We start from the raw sequence: 20,687 nt of genomic DNA on the forward strand, positions 1-20,687 counted from the left end.
CAGCTAATCTATTGTCATTTTGTAGTTTTGGAGACTGCCGAGAAAACTCAAGTTAGCTAAACGTATTAGATAGAATATGTGGAAAAAAAATAGCAGCTAATTGAAATTCCAGATGAGCAGGGAACGATGAACAGAAAAAATATATATACAACAAGGGATAGATACGCATTTTATTATCTTGGAGATTTCCTATCATTCATTAATTTTACTGTCATGTGAAAGTAATAGCTACTTAAATACAAGCCAACTTCCAATAACTTCAGCTGTGATGGCCACAGGACAAAGTATATTCCCACGTGGTTCCCAGGGAGTCTTACAGCTCAGCTCAAAGTTGCCTAATCCTCCCAAGACAAGAAAGCATTGCACGTGACCAGGCCCACCACCTACAGAGTCTATGTCTACTAGCTTCATAACCGAGGTGCACTTGAGCCAGCCACTCATTCTTTCAGAAACCCCGTGACTTCCTCTGAGAAAGGAGGATAAAAATGCCTAAGTGCTGATGAGGAGATTAAAAACAGTGCTACAGGATGTTCAGGACCGTGAAACTATCCTGGACGATACTACAGGTGGGTACGTGCCATTATACTTTTGTCAAAACCCACAGAATGGACAACACCAGGAATGAACCCTAATACAAACTGTGGGCTCTGGGGAATTACGATGTGTCAACCTACAACTCTGGTGGGTTGTTGATAATGGGGAGGCTGTGCATGTGTAGGGGCACTGTTGCTGTTCCTTCTGCTCAGTTGTGCTGTGCATTGAAAATTCCTCTAAAAAAAGGGGAATGGGGGAAATGTGCTGAAAACAATGCCCAGCACATAGCAACCACTTAACCCCAGCCATGACTGTTCTATCATTATTGTTATTATTGCCTTGCCACTACTACAACCCACATGCCTAGGGGGCACATGCCTGGAGAGGTGCTACCCTGTGCTGCTTTGAGTACTTAATAGATGGCACACTCCTTTTCTGGGTGTTTCCAGGATTAGGCAACTTTGAGCTGAGCTGTAAGACTCCCTGGGAACCACGTGGGAATATACTTTGTCCTGTGGCCATCACAGCTGCTTATTGGAAGTTGGCTTGTATTTAACTTGGGCGAAAGCAGGACCACCCTGGGAGAGCTTTTCCAAGGTTCTTCATCCTACCTATCTGCCAGTCTGCCATTGTCAGGTTTTTGAGCTTCACCCAGCACACCCCAGAAAACCTAAACCAAAGGACTTTAAGCTGGATCAGGGGTATTTTATTTGGCCAACAGAACATTTTTAGAAATTCAAATGGACTGCCTTTAGACTGAGCATGTCAACTCTGCTTGGCCACAAACCCCACTATTCCACACTACTTTCCCCCAGGTCACTTTATGCATTTGTGTGACTCATCTGGTTCCTGCAGGCATCTGACTTCCCTACCCCAGACATAAATTCTGTATGAGTCTATCATAATTTTCAGACCAATAAGGGCTTCTTTTCAAGTTTTAGGATGGGAGGGGAAACAGTCCATAGCCTCTGAACTTTCAGAGCTTAATTCAGCCCAATTCAACAAAAACATACCTAGCAACTTACTTGTGTTAGGTGCAGAGGATGCAGACCTGAGCTTTTGGTCATGGGAGCCAGTCCCTAGAGATTCTAGCTAGCGAAGGAGATGAGATAGCAGGGAGAAAAAACACTGGCACTATCTGGTACCACACCAAAAGGCATTGGATTCACTGGGACTTCTCTCCATGCCCTACAGAGCTTTCTGAAAGGACAGCTGTCAGAATACAGGCTATCCGCAGCTAGGGGTGGGGTTCCCACACTCATGTATCCTCATGCAGCTTTAGATGGAGAAGCACCCTCTTATTCAGAGAGTCTCCCCTCTGTCCTGAGGTGGTCCAGAAATCTTGACGGGGCTCAGCATCAGCCTTCAGCCTCACACTCCCCAGTTCCAGCTGCAGTGAGAATCTGGGGGGACTAGATCACACATCAGTCTGGGATATGTCCTACAGGTACACCTACAGTTTCAATGTCTAAGATCCCAACATCCAGGACTACTCTGATGGATCTACCAGAGTCACTGGCTTGGAGCAAAATCATTTAATAAACATTCAGTTGGTGAGTCTAGCTGACGATTATTAAAAATGTAATAATGAATTGCTAACAAGAAAATGAAACCAATCCAAGGAAATCTCAAATAAGATCCAGCCGAAAATAGAAGAAAGATCTCAGTCTCCAAGTCTACATTACCTCACCAATAAACCCAGGAAAAATAACTTTCAAGGTCAGCTCTTTGGTGCACAACAATTCTCCATAAGAGTGAAATAAAATAGAGCTGTAGAATCTTAGGAACGGGAGCATAGAGAGAATACGGTGCAGTAGGCCCTAATAGCAGAAGCGTTACTGGAGTCCAACCCTCCTAGCCCCAAGCCCAGTGCTGTCTGCTACTCTCTTTCATCGGACGTGTTTCTCTTGAAACAAAATATACAGTCAATTGCCCATGCTAAGTGCTCAATAAATGTGCAGAATTTAATCGAAATGACTATTGAAGAAATGAACTAAGTTTGCTACATGAGTGATTAGTAAACACAATGAAAGCGTTCCAATTTCTAACAGACTTGAATTATGTCAACATCTATAGCGGGAGAGGAGTGGGGTTTCAATCGGGTGGACTTGGGGTCAAATTTGGCTTTTTCCTACATTCCTTTTTCCTTGTCTGTAAAGCTATGTGTCCCAGCCATGAGGACCTGAACCTCGGTCTTCCGTCCACACACACAAAGGAGGTACTTCATAACTGACTTCTCTGTGATACTCTTGCAAACCTGGATTTGTAGGACCCTTCCTCTTCCCTTTGACCAGTCGGCTTCTGCCCATGATTAGAACCCACCCCTCCAGGATACTGCCCCCTAACCTGCCCATTCCACGGCTCTCCTTGTACTGTCCAGCAGTACTTGGTCAGCCAGTCACCTTTGTGACTTGGTCAGCCATCACCTTGCCTAGCATGGCCAGGCCATGAGTGTGCATAGCAGGACTTTTCTGCACACACTAGCGGTAAGGCACTCACTGCTTCCCTCTTCTCTTGCCGGCCTCAGCCTCATCCAACAGCAGACTCTCAGAATATATTTAAGTCCCAACATAAATATTTATTGAAGGAAATTGACTGATGTCTGAGCAAGGCTGGTGCAGGCAGTTTCCACCTCTCAGCCTGGTTGCCATTTAGCCCACAGGGCTCCACGGGCCAGCCAGGCAAGGAGCAAAGCTCAGTGCCACACACTGGGACACACTGGGAGCCTTCTCTATTTACCTGTCTACTCATTTATTTCTTCATTCATTCCACAAATAACTGTGGAGCACCAGTTTCATGCCAGGTAACATTCAGGGAATGCACCTGTAAACAAGACCCCAAAGACCTAGGGGGTTAATATGTCAGGAAAGCTTCTCATAACCGCTGTACTGGAGCTTGCCAAAGCCAGGCCTCCAGTGGCAGGCTGCACCCCTGGAGAGGACCCCAGTTGCCCAAGGCTACTCCCACAGCCCCCCAGAAGCTAGGCTCAGAAAGTCCCAGCCAGAAGGAATGGGTTCCAGAAGCTGCAGGAAGACAGCTAAAGCAGGGATGCAGGGAAGGTGGAGGTCCCCAGCACAGCCCCCCACATGTCCATCCTGTAGCCCCAACATTCCTGTTCTCCCTCACCCTCTTATTCCCTCAACAGATGCTCACTGAGAACGATGTTTGTGCCAGCCTTATGCTAAGGGCAAGAGAAAAGAGATACCTTTTCTTTCACTGTACTTAAAACCTTTTAATATATGTGTGTGTTGCTGTTTTGTATTGTGTTTGCTAATATTATCTCCCCAAGTAGACTATAAATGCCATGAAGGTAGAGAGCAGGTCAGCATGGGCTTACCATGAGATGCTAAGCACTTAGCCCAATGCCTGGCACCTAATAGGCACGCAGTAAGATCCGTTGAATGCATAGATGAAGAAGGCAAGATCTCTGGGCTCAAGTCTCCAGGACAGAGACATGAACAGACATTTGGCGATCAATGCCTCTCCCTGCAGTGCTGTCTTATGTCCTTCGATGCTCTCTCAGACAAGTCAGGGCATAAATAAGTACATGAATCAAGGGCCAATCAATCGTCCTTTCTCTCCTGTATCTCTTACTAAACCGTGCCGCAAACCTCGCAGTCACAGCGGTCACCTCCAAGATGGTCGTAAGTGACTCACAGTTTGCAGAGCACGGCAGATGCACTGTCCCGTCTTGCAGGAAAGGTACAACAGCATGAGAGCATTCTCCTAAGCCGTCTTGCCAAACTTGACTCACAAGCCATTCTCGAGCTTTCTGTCTCCCCACTCCGCAGCCTGAAGTAGTAGAATGCATATGCCATTTCACATCCAAAATTCCTGTTGCTACTTTCCAGCTCTCTAGTCATCTTTTTGAACATCAATTTCCCCATCTGCAAAAGAGAAATGATTCCCATCTCAGAAGTTGTTTATGAAGTGGTAAAATGCTCCGTGGATGTGGTGGTGGTCATTAGCAGGTGGGGGCTCTCTTTCATAAAGGTAAATGGGGGGTGGACAGGGGAGTGGATAACAGCCTGCCCCTTCTGCTCCTCTGTCAAGACCCCAGCATGCCTGCCTCTCTGGTATTCCCATTATCTCCCTCTCCCTTCTGCCCCCGTCCCAAGTCTTGCCTCCATCTGGCATTGCCTATGCTAAACTCTGTTCTGTCCAAGTGATGCCTACCTCCTTTCCTCTCTGCTGTAAACAGTGTTTAGATGGGGGAGGTCAGAGTGGGGAATGGGTTTAGGGGAAAGAAACCCTCATTTCTCACTGTATGCAGAGGTTGCCACCTGGCTATGAGAGTTTTTCTGTTTGACCAGAATTGATATTGGCTTTATTTTATATTATTTAAAAATTGAAAACAACTGTACAGAACACAACTGGCCATGGCCCCTCCACACAATGATTTCTGCCTGACCTCTGAAGGCATCTGAATTTACAACTCCTAGATTTTTTTTCTAGATAGATTTTTTTAAGTTAGTGGGCTTATGGCTGACTTTCCTTTTATTGTATTCTTCAGAAAAAGTTGTCTAAAGGAAAAATCAATCAATTAAACATTTTTGTAAATGTTTATTATTTATTTTGAGAGAGAGAGCAAGCTAGGGAAGAGGCAGAGAGAGAGGGAGAGAGAGAATCCCAAGCAGGCTCCACACTCAGTGCACAGAGCCCGACGCAGGGCTCAATCCCACAATAGTGAGATCACAAACTAAGCTGATATCAAGGGTCGGATGCCTAACTAACTAAAAGCCCCAATAAATGAAATGTTAAAATGTTTTTTAAGTATCAATAAGACAATGAACTAAAACCATCAATAATCTCACAACCTAAAGATAATCATTAATATGTTATTATATAGCTTATGATGTTTTACATAAAGTTATTGTATGCATATTTTTTAAACAAACAAAAAAAACCCCAGGATTGTACCACTACCCAGTCTTTTAGTTTCTTATTCACTTAGTAATATTGTGAATATCTTCCGATATCACTGAATGTTTCACAATATTCTTAGAGGTTCTATATGGGTAGTTATGTCCAGGTGCTGTAATAGACACCCGAAATAGTGACTTAAACAAGACAGTTAACTTCCCTTTTATGTGGACATCCAGTCTGGTAAGGTGGCTGTGCTCCGTGAGGTGGCAAGGCTCCCCCTGACCTGGTTTCTCCACTGTTCCTCGGGTGTGGTCCTTGTCCCCATGGCTCAGGAGGACCCCTCCCCAGATCAGCATTGCAGTCACCAGGGAGGGTGGAAAAGGAGGGTAGGTGACACATCCTTCCTTCAGAGGCACAGCCCTCTCAGGGTCTACACGGAGCACTTGTTACCTCTGCTGTCCTCCCATTGGCCAGAACCGTGGCCACACCCATCCATTAGCCTTAGAAACAGTTCTTATCTTGACATCCCTGTGCCAGATGAATAGGGCAGCTTCTACCATTAGATAGAACAGGGGGAATAGATAATGGGAGACAACTGTCAGTTACTGCCACTATCTTATTTTGGGGACTACTGTGGGATCATACACCTATTGTTATTTTTTGAAGATAAATTTTCAGTAGACAAATTATCAAAGAATAAGCATACTTAAGTTTCAAAAGAGCGATTCTCACTTCTCCTCATTTCTGTGAAAGGTCATACCCACTTAAACATTTTTCTTTTTGGCTTTCCTTCTGCCTTGAGCACACTTCAGGTCTCCATCCTTTGAAAAGGGACCAGCCTGGCACCCCCAGCCCCTTCCAGTCTGGAATGTCAGGTACTGCTGAGAACCCCCTTGCCAGGGGATGGAAGTCTGGATGGAGCCCCTGATCCCCCCAGACAGACTCTTAGGTGAAAGCACTGGTCGGGGGCAGAGGTCACAATCAGGAAACCTTAGGCAAAAGGACACTGGGATGTGGGCTGGAATGCTATGGAGGCAGGTCCTGGAACAGGCAGGTAGTTAGAGCTTTCTTTCTCAGCGCTGGAGAGAAAGATATTCACAAGGTCAAATGCCAGGGGAGTCAAGACTCCAGGCCCCTGGCTGATTTCTTCCCAAAACAGGTTCATCTAGTAGTGGTCCTGAGGTCCTCCCTTAAACCCACTCCACAACTTTGGTTGGTCTTAGAGGAAGCTGCCACCAGCAGATGGGGCTCTCTGTTTACACCCCTACTTCCTGGATCACTGGTCAACACCATAAACTCCATGAAAATCTAAATTCAGATTAGCCATGAGTGCCTCAAAAGGAGACTGGGGAAGTGGAAGGAAGGCGGGTGAGGATATCCTAGGCAAGTCCATCTTGGGAAGCAGGGAAGTGGAGTGGGGAGGGTCTCTGCATTCCTAGTTCTTCCAGCCCAATTCTCTCAGATCTCCACTTTCCTTGAGAAAGAGTTACCAGGCAGCTGGGCGACTTCTGAAAGGGCCACTATCCTGAAGTCACAGGGAGCCAATCAACCCAGAATCACCCTACTGATTTCAGCCAGAGCCAACAATTGCCACCAGGAGGCCCCAAGCTGCAAAGGGGGGTAGCTTGTTCCTTTACAGCAGGAAACACCACTGAGTCAGCTTCCTGGTCCATCAGAGAAGCCCCTCCAGAAGCCCTCCCAGCCGCCCCCCCACCCCCCGCCCCGACCTGGCCAGTCTTCCCACCCTGTCCTTGCCCTTCTCACTGTCTGGGAAGCCTTCAGGCTCTGGCCCACACTTCATCCACCCTTAACTCAAAGTCAGCTCTTCAAGAGATTTCTAGGGACACCACAGCTCCACTCTCCCCAACTCTCTGCTCTTCTCCTGCCTTCATTCCTTTTTTTAGTCATCAACACCTTCTCACAAGTTTAGAAGAATTTTTTAAAATCTTTATTTATTTTGAGAGAGAGAGAGAGCTGGGGAGGGGCAGAGAGAGAGGAAGAGAGAGGATCCCGAGCAGGCTCCATACTGTCAGTGCAGGGCCCAATGTGGGGCTCCAACCCACGATCGTGAGATCATGACCCGAGCTAAAATCAAGAGTTGGTGAGGGGTGCCTGGGTGGCGCAGTCGGTTAAGCGTCCGACTTCAGCCAGGTCACGATCTCACGGTCCGTGAGTTCGAGCCCCGCGTCAGGCTCTGGGCTGATGGCTCAGAGCCTGGAGCCTGTTTCCGATTCTGTGTCTCCCTCTCTCTCTGCCCCTCCCCCGTTCATGCTCTGTCTCTCTCTGTCCCAAAAATAAATAAACGTTGAAAAAAAAATTTTTTTTAAAAATCAAGAGTTGGTGGTTTAACTGACTGAGCCCCGTGGGGGCCCCAACACCTTCTCACAAGTTTTAATGGCACGTGTTTAGTGTCATCTCCCTGCTGGCATGCAAGCTTAATGGTACATCCGGAGTCTAGAACAGCACCTGTCTGGTGCACAGCATTTTGCTGACTGAAGAGACCCCAGTTCTCCCCCGGGATGGACCAGCTTCCAGCAGCCCCAGGTCCCCTTGGCCACCACCAGGACTCTCCAGGCCAGGACTCTCCACCACCAAGAGAGTTTGATGCCTGAGAAATGTACCTTCTTGCTGCTGAGAACTTCTCCTTAATTATCTTGCTAATTATAAGCCCTATAGTCCTAGCTCTACCCTGCCACCATTGCAAACCTCATATCCTTATGAAGTCCAGGATAAACAAATCCAATATATTTTGTTTTAATTATTGCTGTTTAATGGGCCATAATGAAACTACGGCTTGGGTGCACAAAAGGAGATCATTTAGAGAAGGCGCCGGTACAGAGCTGCTGGTGAGTGAAGGCCTTGCTGTTCCGATTTCATTTACTGTAATCCCGGCTGCCTCCCTGTGCCCAGAAACCCATCACTTATTCATCCCTCTTTGCCTTTGGCTCTGAGCCTGCCACCCCTGCAGGATGTCCACCCTCATGGAGAACAGTCAGGAGCCCGGGGACCAGGGGGACAGCGGAAGATCCCGGTGGGCCGGGTACCTGGACGTCTTCCCACATGCTCACTGAGGCAGCGGGAAACTTTTAAAACAATTTGACAGTCTGACAAGCCACACATAAAAGACATCTTTTTCTATGTTCTCTTCTCTCTCTCTCTTTAAATCATTATATGGTGTTAAACAGTTTGCCACACTTATATTGCTTATATTGTATTATATTTCTTTGGGGGCTCTTTTTCTGGGGGGGCGGGGCTTCTCATTCCATGCCTGTTTTCTGTTGGAAGTTTCAAAATTTCTACTGGAGTACTAATGCTTTGTAAGAGCTCTGGATGCCATAAGATTTTACTCTTCTGTTTGGCCTCCACGTGGCCAACGTTTTTCTTGGCTTATCACGCACCAGTGGCGGTGTGTCCGTTCACAGGACAATCCCAGCGACTCTGTGCTTTGGCCTTGGTGAGGGCAGAAGTGGTCCCTCCATGGCCCAACCCCTGTGTGTGGAGTCGGTGGGAGGCAGCACCTCCCTCCTCACTCAGGGGCTGGTTCCCTGGCTGCCCAAGAAGAACGACCTCCTCCTCTCCAACCCCCAGGAGGACCCTGTCCCTCCTCTACCCTGTGCTCCCCACTCGGGCTTTTCCAGCTTTAGGAAGTAGAAACACTCTATTCTACTTCCACATTCAGGCTCCTGCCTCCTTTGAATCTTTGTTTCTCCTTTGGAGGAGACTGGGGAAAAAACATCTCTGGGCAACAGTGAGAGAATTCAGGGGAAAGAAAATATCCAGGCAAAGGACCCAGCAGAACCCTGGAGAGCACCCCGCGTGATGGCTTGTCTTCACCCCACATGATGGCACCCTGCCTGATGGCTCCCAGAAAGACTTCTCAATACCCTGCAGCCAGTCGGCAAATGGAAGAGTGGGGCCTCCTTTCAGCTCTTGCCCACCAGCAAAGCAGAGTTTGAGGGTGAGATCTGGGGGGCGTCAGCTGCAGAGAAGGTGGGGGAGCCTTGGAAATAGCCAAGGCTGCAGGTGACACTGGGCTCTACAGAGCCATACCTGGCCCTGGAGCTGGAGTCCTGGGAGGAAGGGAGGTCCCACCCCCACCCCCACAGCATTTCCAGGTGCAGCCAGATGCTGGTCCTGGGCACACAAAAACTTGAAAGGGCACAGAGGCAAGTCTGGCCCCTAACTGTGGTCAGGGGATTATCTGAAGACAGTGGGTATTGTGCATGCTGTCATCTAACCAGTCAATAATGTGGACCACGCCAGAGGGGCCTAGACATACCCAGAGGTGTCCTGCTGTCAGGACACCTATGGGATCAAATAGCAGCAGGCTCTGGAGGTCTGTGAAGGAATCTGTGCCTGTTTTCCCTGCAGACGGCCAGTGTTCCCATAGACTCCTGCCTATGCAGGATAATGAAGCTTCTGTCTGGGGTGCAGGCTAGGGGATGCTGGTGGTTGAGAGCTGGGGGACCCATGGACCACGGCCTCTGACAGCAAGCTGCCCTGCAGGCCCCAGACTCACAGAAGGTGGGACAAGAGGGTAAAACCACAGAACTGTGAAGAGACTGAGCTGGGGCAGGGCAAGGCACCGCCAGTAGCCCCCAACCCCATCACAGCAGACTGGTGGGCAAAACCCAGCTCTGCGGCTCAGGAACTGTGTCCTGTCTCCAGCAGGCCCAGCAGGTAGGGCTGCGTTGGGGGGCAGGGGAGGGGGTGATTGAAGAGCGGGGAGAGATCGAGCCCAGGGCATCTGAGGAAGACTGAGCACTTTTTCCACAGCACCTGCTCCCCTCTTACCTTTGAGAGCTCCCAGCATCCTTCTAGACCTGTGGTTCTCAACTGGGGAAATTTTATCCCCAGGGAACATTTGGAAACCTCTGGAGATGCTTCTGGTTGTCACAACCTGTTGGGGTAAGGGACTGCTACTGGCACCTAGTGGGAGAGGCCAAAGATACTGTTAAACTCCCTGCAATGCAGAGGAGTCCCGTGCTCACAACAAAGACTCGTCTATCAGGCCCCAAACATCAACAGCACGGAAATCCAGAAACCCTGTTCTAGACTCAGCTCGCCCATCGTCCATTCATTCATCCAACACGTATTCACTGAGGGCCAAATGTGTGCCAGGCTTTAATGGCCCCTCTGCTGACATGCCTTCCTTACCCCAGACATGTGTAGGCCCCATGTCTTTCTCCTCTTCATCCCACGTCTTCATTAAGTAGTAGACAAGTCCCAAACACCAGCTCTGTGCCACACTTTGCCCTGCAGAAGAGGGGCCCGTGAAATCTTCTCCTAGATGCTCCTGGCCTGGCCCCACACCATCTTCTCTGCCACCTTTTCTGTGAACTAGTATTTGTTTCATCTCCCTCACCAGAGTATCCCTTTACTTTTATTTTCTTACTGTGCGTCTGCCCCTCTGCTGACACTTTGAGAGATGTGCCATTTCCCTCTCTTTACAGATAAGGAGGCTGCCATTCAGAAAACCCGGGGGACTCTCTTAAAGTCACACAGCTAGCTGGCCAGGGGCAGAGCTGGGTTCAGACACAGGACTCTGACCACATTCTCAGTGTGCAAAGGGCTGTAAGCCAACAGCTCTCATTTTTAGGTCTGCAGGACACCGAGAAAAAAAAAAATCCTTGAAAGGGATCTTAGGTTGATCTGGGAAACCCAAGTTGTTCAAGGCCTCAAGGTCACCAGATCCTCATTTGTACCGGGCAGGAGCCCACCGCAGGCTTGTAGGCAAGGCCTAGAGAGGTCCCTGTGTCCCTGGCCCTCCCTGCTTCCTCCTGCAGAGACACACATCTCCTTTGGTCAGTGTTCCATGCTGCCCAAATCGGAGAGTACATCTGTTTTGTTTTAAAAATGGTTGTTTTTTTCTTGTTAATATCTTTATTGTAGAAAAGGTGGGAAACATAGTTAAGTAAGAAGAAAAAAAAAGCACACAAGATCTCAATAACCAACTTTTGTAACCAGTTTGTAACCATTTTTTTTTTCATCCAATGATGCTGTGAACATCTTGCTATGAACATCATCTTCTATTTCTTCTCCATAACTTGGATGGGAGAGTGGATGAATGGGTGGTAGATGAGTGGATAGGTAGATGATGGGTGGATGGATGGGTGGAGGAAGGAAGGAAGGAAGGAAGGAAGGAAGGAAGGAAGGAAGGAAAGAAGGAAGGAAGGAAGGAAGGTCATTCATTCACCAGTTAGTGCCCTAGAAATGGACATTTAGTTCACACCTATTCTTAAATGTTCCAAATGGTTTCTCCTTGATAACATACTAAAGAATTTTCTGGCGGGAGTTTTTTCTTTCTTGTTTGCTTCATTTCATCTAAGCAACACCACGCACCTACAATGGACCATAGAGGAAGACTTACTTCTCTTTCCACTACATGGTTGACAGTGGTAGCTTACAGGAAAGGCAAAGTTCTTGTTCTGATTTCATTAGACCTCTGGTGATCTCATCTGGGATCCAGCTGAGTTTGTCAAGGAGAAGAGTGAGGATCAAAGACACCTTTTGCTTTACTGCTCTCTCAGCTGCACAGGGACACAGGTGCCCCTGGCCCCTTGGCTTTGCAAGGTCTCAGCTGTGCCAGTGACCTACTTCCCTAAGCTTCATAAACACCATTGGTGATCCACCTTCTAAGATGGACAGCCCCCACCATCCATTGTCCAGCCAGCTGGGAGAGGGAAAGACCCCAAGCTAGGACTCAGGACCCAAGCAGTGGAGGAGATGGAAGAAGGCAGGGGAGACATGAAACCCTTCCTCCTGCTTCCTCCAGACATGGCCTGGTAAGAATGACTACAGAAGCCTCCAGTTCATTTATTATTGACTCAGTACTATCAAGGACTGACTCTGTGCCCAGCCTATGTGGTCCACAGGGACCCAGCAGTGAACGACCCTGCAGGAGAGGATGACACAAGCAATAACAGCCCCTCCCAGAATGGAACCAGCCACCCTTTCCTACCCAAGCCAGTACCATTCCCAAGTCCTTGTCTCATCCTGTGAGGTCAATCAAAATTCAGATTCACTTTGCAGATGGATAAAGCAAGGCTTAGGGAAAGTCTATGCCTTGCCTGTCACACAAGGAGTTCAATGCATCCTTAGGCAAGATCTGGTGCTCTGGGCTTCCAAGTGGATCTTTTTCCTCCCATGCCTGATTTCTGCTCCCCCTACTCAAGGGAGTCAAGTTTTTATGCCAGGGTGAGGCCCCAGGAAGAACTGCCACCCATCCCTGCCTCACTGGCAACCACAATTCTCCACCAACATGCCTGCACACCACCATGGTGAGGTGTCTTCTGCTCATTGCAGTAGAGGGAGCTGACAGCATTGAGCTTATTGGAGACACAGGAAGGCCTGGAGATGGCGGGGTTCACCTTACAGTGGGAAAGGAAAGATGTGAAGGAGGTGTGATTAGAAGTACTGATCCTATGGCCCAGTGGATGGACATGCTGTCCCGTGCAGTAGTTGACCTGGGGTGGGCAAGATGACCCAGCCTCCACTAGCTGATATCCTGGAGGTCCACGTAGAAGAGGTGCTTCCGGCAGGCCATAGGGCCCTTTGAGCTGCCTCTGGCACTCCACAGTCCCCCCACCCTGGGTGGCCAGTGGTGATGTGAGAAGGAGCTATAGAGGATGTGCACCTAGCCTTGGCCGGCGCCTCACCTCCCTGCCCTTGTCCCAGCCCCCACCCTCCACCTCTGTTCTGCAGAGGGCAGTAGGTACAGGTAGGGCTTTACCTGTGACCAAGCACTCTTGTTGCCTCTCAGGTGCAGGTCCACTTCTTCCCTGCCGGGTGGCTGTGAGCAACACCAATCAAGCGTCAGGCATGGTCCATGCGTTTTATCCACGTGCTGGGGTCCAAATGGGTAGGAGTTAAACAGGATGGCCCTGCAGCCACACCACCTGGATTCAAACTCTGCCTCTGGCCTTCTCGTGCCTCAGTTTCCCTCCCCTGTACAATAGTAATAACAATGACATAAATCTCAAAGGCCTGCTGAGAACATTAAAGTCATTTGACTTGGTGTGGATGAGCTTAATTCGATAACTCATTCAACCCCACAAGATCCCAAGCTGACCCCAGTTTTTGCAAAAAAAAAAAAAAAATGAAGGTTAGAGTGGGTGAGTAGATTCACCAAGTCATCAGGCGGTAAATGGCAGAGCTAGAATTTGAACCCAGGCAGTGAAGCTTCAGAGCCCATGTTCTTAACCACTACCTCATACAGGTGGCCTCTTGGTGCCTCAGTGTCAGATGTGTAAAATGCAGAAAATGCAGACAGCACCACCTCTTGGCAGAGTTTTCCTGCTGGTATGTATGATCAAAGAGGGGGATATTGAAGGGCTTCATAAATGCACAGGCTGCCCATGGACTGTGGCCGGGCTGCATCATAGGGCTGCCTGCTGATGTCAGGGTTCTGTGTCGCCCTCTGGCCGGGCCTCTCTCCTGGCCCACCAAGCCACCTTCATGTCTGATGCTTCCCCTGCCTGTTGGATGGTCCCGTGACACCCAGCACACTGTCAACAGAGCTCTCGTTCACTCAGGCTGAGCGTGGTTCATCCTCACCAGCCGGCAGGGCTGGGCAGTCCCCCCAAGGGGCTTCTTGCCCCTGTTGTTGGTGTAGGCAACCTACAAAAGGTTCCCATTCCCTTTCCTGCCCCACTCCTGGTCACTTCTTGGGCTTGCCCACATCCTTTGTGGTCAGGACCAGAAAGCTCCTGGCCAAGGCTTTTGTCTGCATCCAGGTAGTCACTGGGGGACAGCATCCAAGTGCCAGGGGCCAAACAGGTAGGGGTTCAACAGGATGGTCCTTCAGCCACACTGCCTGGGTCCAAACTCTGACTCTGGCTCTTATTAGCAGAGTAGTTTTCTTTTAATATTTAGTATTTACTGGGCACTTACTATGTGCCAGACGCTTGATAGTTTATGTGCATTATCTGAAACCAATCCTCACAATAACCTCATGAAATAGGAACCATATTTATCCCCATTTTATATATAAAGAATTTGAGACTTGTAAGACATGTAGAGACAGGTAAAAAGTCCTTAATATGTACCACTTCCCCTTAAGACAAACTGAGCGAGCAAGTCACAATTTTCTGCTTAAACAGACCCAAGTCAATGTATGTTTTGAATGGAAAGAAACTCCAATGAACATTTTATCTTTGAATATTAGCAATATAAGAGACTTGAAATTTCATGCAGCCCGACATCTGACACCCCAGATTAGGAAAGCAGAGATCAGCATCCCTGGTCACCATTATGGACTTGAATTACTGCAGCACCAAGGAGCCCTGCCTCACTGAGTAGCCTTTTGTGCTGCAGTTTCCCCATCTATATGATAGCAGTAAGAATGGTATAAGCCTCACTGTCCTGCTGAGAGCATTAACTCCTATGACTTGGTATAAATGAGCTATTTTTCTTAGTAGCCTAAGCCAACTTTCCCATGAGCTGGGCATTCTCAGCATTCAGTGTTTTGTGGGGGGAGGGGAGGAGTACTCCAAAGTGCCCCTTGGTGTTCAAAACCAAGTCCATGGCAATATGATCTGGGGATTCCTGACTTCACTGATTCATATCCCACCTGTATGATGTGATACAAATCCAGGGCTTACTATCGACTTCAGTTTTTTCTATAAATTGCCTCATCTAGGTAACCCAAAATTTATTTTAAATGAACACTTTAAAGCACTATCATAAAGCCATTATCTTTCAGTTCATGAGGACAGACTGAATACAGAATACAAACAATATTCTAGTAGCAATGAGCACATACTACTTGGTTTCTAAATAGCATTCCCCACTAAAACAGAGCCAGACTTATGAACGCTATGTAAATTTGAAATTATTTCAGAAAAAATAAAAGGTAAAAAACAGAGGGAAAGAGAGAGAGGAACAGAATTCCTCAGAGAAATGGCTATTCCAACTGAGGCAAGGAAAGTACACTATGAGCCTGAACGAGCTTCTTGTGCCAGGAGGTAAGGAAGTGGCCAAAAATGATAGGAACATGTCAAAAGGCCACAAGAGCTCACTTAAAGCAGCTCCTGGCCAAGACTGGGAATATCTGAGCATCAAAATAAATGAGGATACTAATGGATTATAATTTACTGAACAAAATAAAATTCTATGAGTTCGTTCTGCTGTAAATAAATACATAAGCAGTGACAGCTCTTCCTTCCAGTAAATGCCAATAATAAATATAGAGGGAATGGCGGAGTTAGAACATTTCTGGCAACCATCGTAGTAGTCACGGACTCAGGCGAAACGTTTCAATGAAGGTTGAAAATACTGGGCAAGTTTGATGAGAAACAGCCACAGAATCTCATATAATTTCTTCACTAATTACTTACTGAGCTCAAAGGGGGAACGAAAGAGTAGTGCAGAGTGGAGGAACCCACCATCCCCAGTGGTCAAGTTGGCATGACCTACATGGGACCAGAGGCTCCTCGCACCTGCCCATGCCATGCCCCGAGGGGACACCACACCACCTCGGTTAACAATGCTTCACCTAGCCCTTACCATGAGGACCCACAGGCCCCAGTGGAGAGATACGCTGCCAAGTTCAGGCTGGGACTATCATGAAGGCAGAGGAAAGACAGAAATGTAAAAAGTGAAGGAAATTAAAAGGCTGGAGGACACAAGGCAGTGTGTGGTCTTGGACAGGTAGGCGGGGGGAGCTTCCGGGGACAGTGTGGGACAGCTGGCAAAATTTGAAGGTAGGCTTTGTGTCAGGTGACAGTATTATATCAATATGAAATTTTTGACTTTGGTAAGTGTACTGTGGATAACGGAGATATTTTCCTTTTTCTTGGGAAAAACACACTGAAATATTTAGGGGTAAAGGGGCATGATGTCTGCAACTTACTCTCAAATGTTCAGGAGCAATAGTTGTGTGTGTGTGTGTGTGTGTGTGTGTGTGTGTGTGGAGAGAGAGAGAGTGCACATAAGCAAATGGGGCAAAAATGTAAATCATTGGTGAATCTGGGTCAAGGGCACATGGAAGTTTTCTGCCATTGTCATAACTTTTCAGTTAGTTGGAAATTATTTCAAAATAGAAATATTTTAAAATTAAAGGTGTTTGTGTGCTGACCCTGATTCTCTGCTTTGGGCATCCTTGAAAGAGTGGAAATGGGGTGCGGCCAGTGGGCACCCTGCGGCCCAGCACCCATGTTCAGTCTCCAGAGACCTCCAAGCTTGACGGCACCACCTGGGACCTGGAACTATAGAAGTCTGGGCTTCAGGCTGGAGAAGGCTAGAGGAGACGCACCTGAGACAGTGTATACGGTAGCAGTGGGAGAAGTGCTTGGCACACCGTTGGTACCCAGAAATGCTGCCTCATTGCCCCCAAGCTCTTCCAACCCAGGGAGTTGAGACCCTGCCCCCTTACCATCCAGGTGACATCAAGCACCAGCCAGTGTTACAGGCAGATCCCCGGCTGAGGGGAGACTCCCTCGCTCCAGCTCTGGGGTCAATCTCAGGATCTCATGGCCTTATACATGAGGACATGCCAACCTGCCACAAGCTGTGCTCATACTCCCAAAAGAGGAGAGAGGCTGCCCTTGGCGCCATTAAGAAATAAAACCCAGATGCCAAGAAATGCCATAGCTCTGACAACTAGGAAGCTGGCCTCCTCCTTTCTGGAGAAGTTGAAGGGCCACTGACCTGGGAATCCTTCCAAGAAACAAATCCAGAGTGAGAGGGGAGATAAAGCCTTCGTGCCTGGAAATGTCCATCAGTATTATCTGTAACAGGAGGAAATGGGAAACTGATGTTAACTATGACACATCTACATGATACACTATTATGTGACCAAAAGAATTTTTAACATGGGAAAATAATTTAGTGAAAACATCAAATGAAAAACATATTTGTAAAATATAATCTGCTATAAAAGAAGAGTCACGAGAGAGAAAAAGATTGGACATGAATACATCTAGAAGTTGTTAAAGTTGCCCATGAGAAGTATGATTATGGATATTCTTACTGGTTCTTCTTTATACTTTATATAACTTCCAGAGTTCCTCCAGCGAGCATAGGTCTCCTTGTTACCTATGGAATAAAGTCCAGTCTGTTCTCATTCCAGGCCTTCTACAATTACTTCCAACCCACCACCCCACTCATGTTCCTGCACAGTTTTCCCTGTCCCCTTCCTAGAATACCTTCCCTTTTCTGCCTAGTAGCATCTATGCATATCTCAGGGCCAGCCCAGATGGCAGGAACTTGTCCAGGGATGCTGCCTGATAGAGGACTGTAGAATGAATGAGTACAATGACGTCTCCCACACCAGCTCCCTCAGAATCCGTGTTGCAATCCATCTGCCGCCTTTCTCTTGAGACTCTCACCAGGGCATTGGTACAGCCTGCCTCTTGATGGTTCATTGAGAGCCTGTCTCCCCTAGGATTAGGGTCTCTGAGAACAGTCTTCACCCTCTTTTCCTCTGAGGATGGATTAATGGCACATACAGTTGGGGCACCTGGATGACTCAGTCACCTAAGCACCGGACCCTTGGTTTCAGCTCAGATCATGATCTCATGGTTTCTTGAGTTGGAGCCCCACATCAAGGTCTGCGCTGGTGATGCGGAGCCTGCTTGAGATCTACTCTCTCTGCCTCTCTCTCTCTTCCCTTCCCCCACTCACTCTTTCAAAATAAATAAACTTTTTAAAAAATGGTACATACAGTCAACACTCAATAAACATGACCAAATGAAAGAGAGGAAGTGGGGGGGTTGATAAGGAAGGAAAGGTGCATTTGGGGACTTGCTAAATTGACCCCAGAAACACAGAGCACCCACCCTGCACCTCCTGGATTCCTGCTGAAGATGCCTACCTATCCTGTCTCCTTCAGTAGGAAACCGTCCATGGCTTATCTCCCCACAGGCCTCCCTAGTCAACCCAAGAGCGAGAGCATTCCCTCAGAAATGGTTTCCCACCAGAAACCAGTGGGAACCCACCTGCCTCTGGGCCGACAATCTGTGAGCAACCTGAGAGCCCCAGGGAAATGTATTTGGACAGGCCGAGGCTGGTTGTCCGCTTCCAGACACACTCCCTCCAGCTCAACTGAGACCGGTACAGAGAAGCAAGCAGCCTCCTCCCCACCTATCACTGGTGGGCGACACCCCCCCCCCCAGAAAGGCCCTGCTCACACTGTGATAACTGCCCTATTGGCTTGCTTCTCTCACAGCTGTTTCTAGACCACACTCTTCCGTAAGGAAACCCTCACTGATCCCCCTCACCCAGCCATAGTGTGCTGTACAACAGGGACACCAGAAATCAGCCTGGGCCCCTTCCTCTCCATCTTATCCCTCACCCGACTACCTCACTTCAAGCTCCTGAGGAAGGGAAACACACTCAGCCTCTCAGCTCTCCCAGAGAGCCCAGCGAGGCCCTACTCACTGCAGGCAGAAAGGGTCTGTTGATGAGAAAACCAAGCGACCATAGGGATACCTTCAGTTCAGTCTTGGGGGTTCTCTTGGCTTCTCCATGCACAGTCAGCCCTCATTTATATAACCAAATCAACAAGCCCCTGGGCCCTGGGTTTCCCCCACAGCCTTCACCACTAGCCCAGACAAGGTCATGAGACCCAGCCTGGGTGTCGCAGGAGGTGGGGCTGCAGACACCACATCCCTTCTCCATCCTCCATGCACACCCAGCTCACTTTGACGGGGTCCCATGGGTGTATGACATGGATGCTGAAGCTGTATCGGGACCACTCACTCGAGGGAGTCCATGTGTGGTTGGAGATGAAAGAACCCCTCAGAGCAATGGGGCTCTTTTGTCTTTCTTTAACTTTTCTTTTTTAACAAAGCAATATATGTATATGTTTTAAAAGTCAAACGCGACTCTAAAGCTGGTAATTAAACAAAAGCATTGTATGCCTTCATCGGGGTGGGAGTACACAGGTATACACGCTGTCCTCAAATGTTGGATCTTTACTTGCCTGTTCTTACTGCAGCAGAAAGAGGTATCAAAAGTGGAAGCTCCATGTGCAAGGACAGAGCTGGTTAGGTGATGGTCTTCCAGGAGGGGCCCCCACTATTTGCAGCCCCTCCATCCTGAAGGACATGAAGAGTGAGGTCTTTTATCTTGGTCATTCAGCTTTTCCAGAGGATTCTGCCAATTTCTTGTCTAGGGGATGAATTCTGGCCACTGGGACTCTGGGCCCAGGTTGGAAAAAGTGACTTGGCTCTCGCCAGTTCCACAGACGTCCACCTGATTTCTATCTTGCCGACATCTCTGTACCCCCAGTCTCTGCTATGCTTGATGCCCAAAGCCCACAGGTCCTCCAGTTCATTTCTGCAGAAGGTCAACGTTCCTGCACTGCTTGGGTAGCAGAAGGGATCTGGCATTTCCTGATTTGGAGGAGATTCCTCTGCATTCAGTCTCCAGCAGGCCCTTGTGTTTCTAATTCTGAGCCTTTCTGGCCATCCTCAGCATACTGTCTTCCTCCCCCTTCAACTTTATTCTGCCAAATTACTTACCCTCCCTCATCTGTGTCGCCTTTTAAAAACAGTTTTGGGGGTGCCTGGGTGGCTTAGTTGGTTAAGCATCCAACTTCAGCTCAGATCGTGATCTCGTGGTTTGTGAGGTCAAGCCCTGCACTGGGCTTTGTGCTGACAGCTCAGAACCTGGAGCCTGCTTCAGATTCTGTGTGTGTGTGTGTGTGTGTGTGTGTGTGTGTGTGTGCGCGCGCGCGTGTCGGCCCCTCCCCTGCTCGTGCTCTGTCTCCCTCAAAAATAAATAAACATTAAAAAAGAAGAAGAAAATATTTTTGGTATTTCTCATCTACTCTTTCCTCTTCTGTTCTCATGCCCTTGTGGGTCTACACCATGGCTTCAGGAAGGAGGCGAGAGCGCTGTGACCTCAACCACACTTTCTAACTGGATGTCTCTGGTTCATTTTCTAAGTTGTTACATTGCTTTGAAGAATGTTTCTTAACTTCTCTGGGCATGAGTAACCACCTTTGAAAGCCAAGAATGCAGACTTCCAGTCATCTTTATGATCTCAAAGTGTTTGATGACCCAAGTGCCTGGGTGTGTTGTGTACCCAGGATTCAGCTCTGTCTTTGGAACAGCAACCTCTCCATCATCACTGAACAAGGCACTGGAAGTGACAGCATGGGGAGAAGTTGCTGCACCCATGTTCAATGGTGCTGCTGAAAGAAGGCTCTAAAAAGAGGGAAAGAAACACACCCACTCTGCCCCAACACTGAGTGAGTTGCTCACCTCCTGTAGCCTCAGCTTCTTCATCCTTATGTTGAGAAGAAAACCTACATACAGGCTGTAAGGACTGACAATGAAGGG

This window comes from Puma concolor, chromosome D2, assembly GCF_028749965.1.
Source record: "Puma concolor isolate L17-30 chromosome D2, mPumCon1.1.hap2, whole genome shotgun sequence".
Classification (NCBI taxonomy): Eukaryota; Metazoa; Chordata; class Mammalia; order Carnivora; family Felidae; genus Puma; species Puma concolor.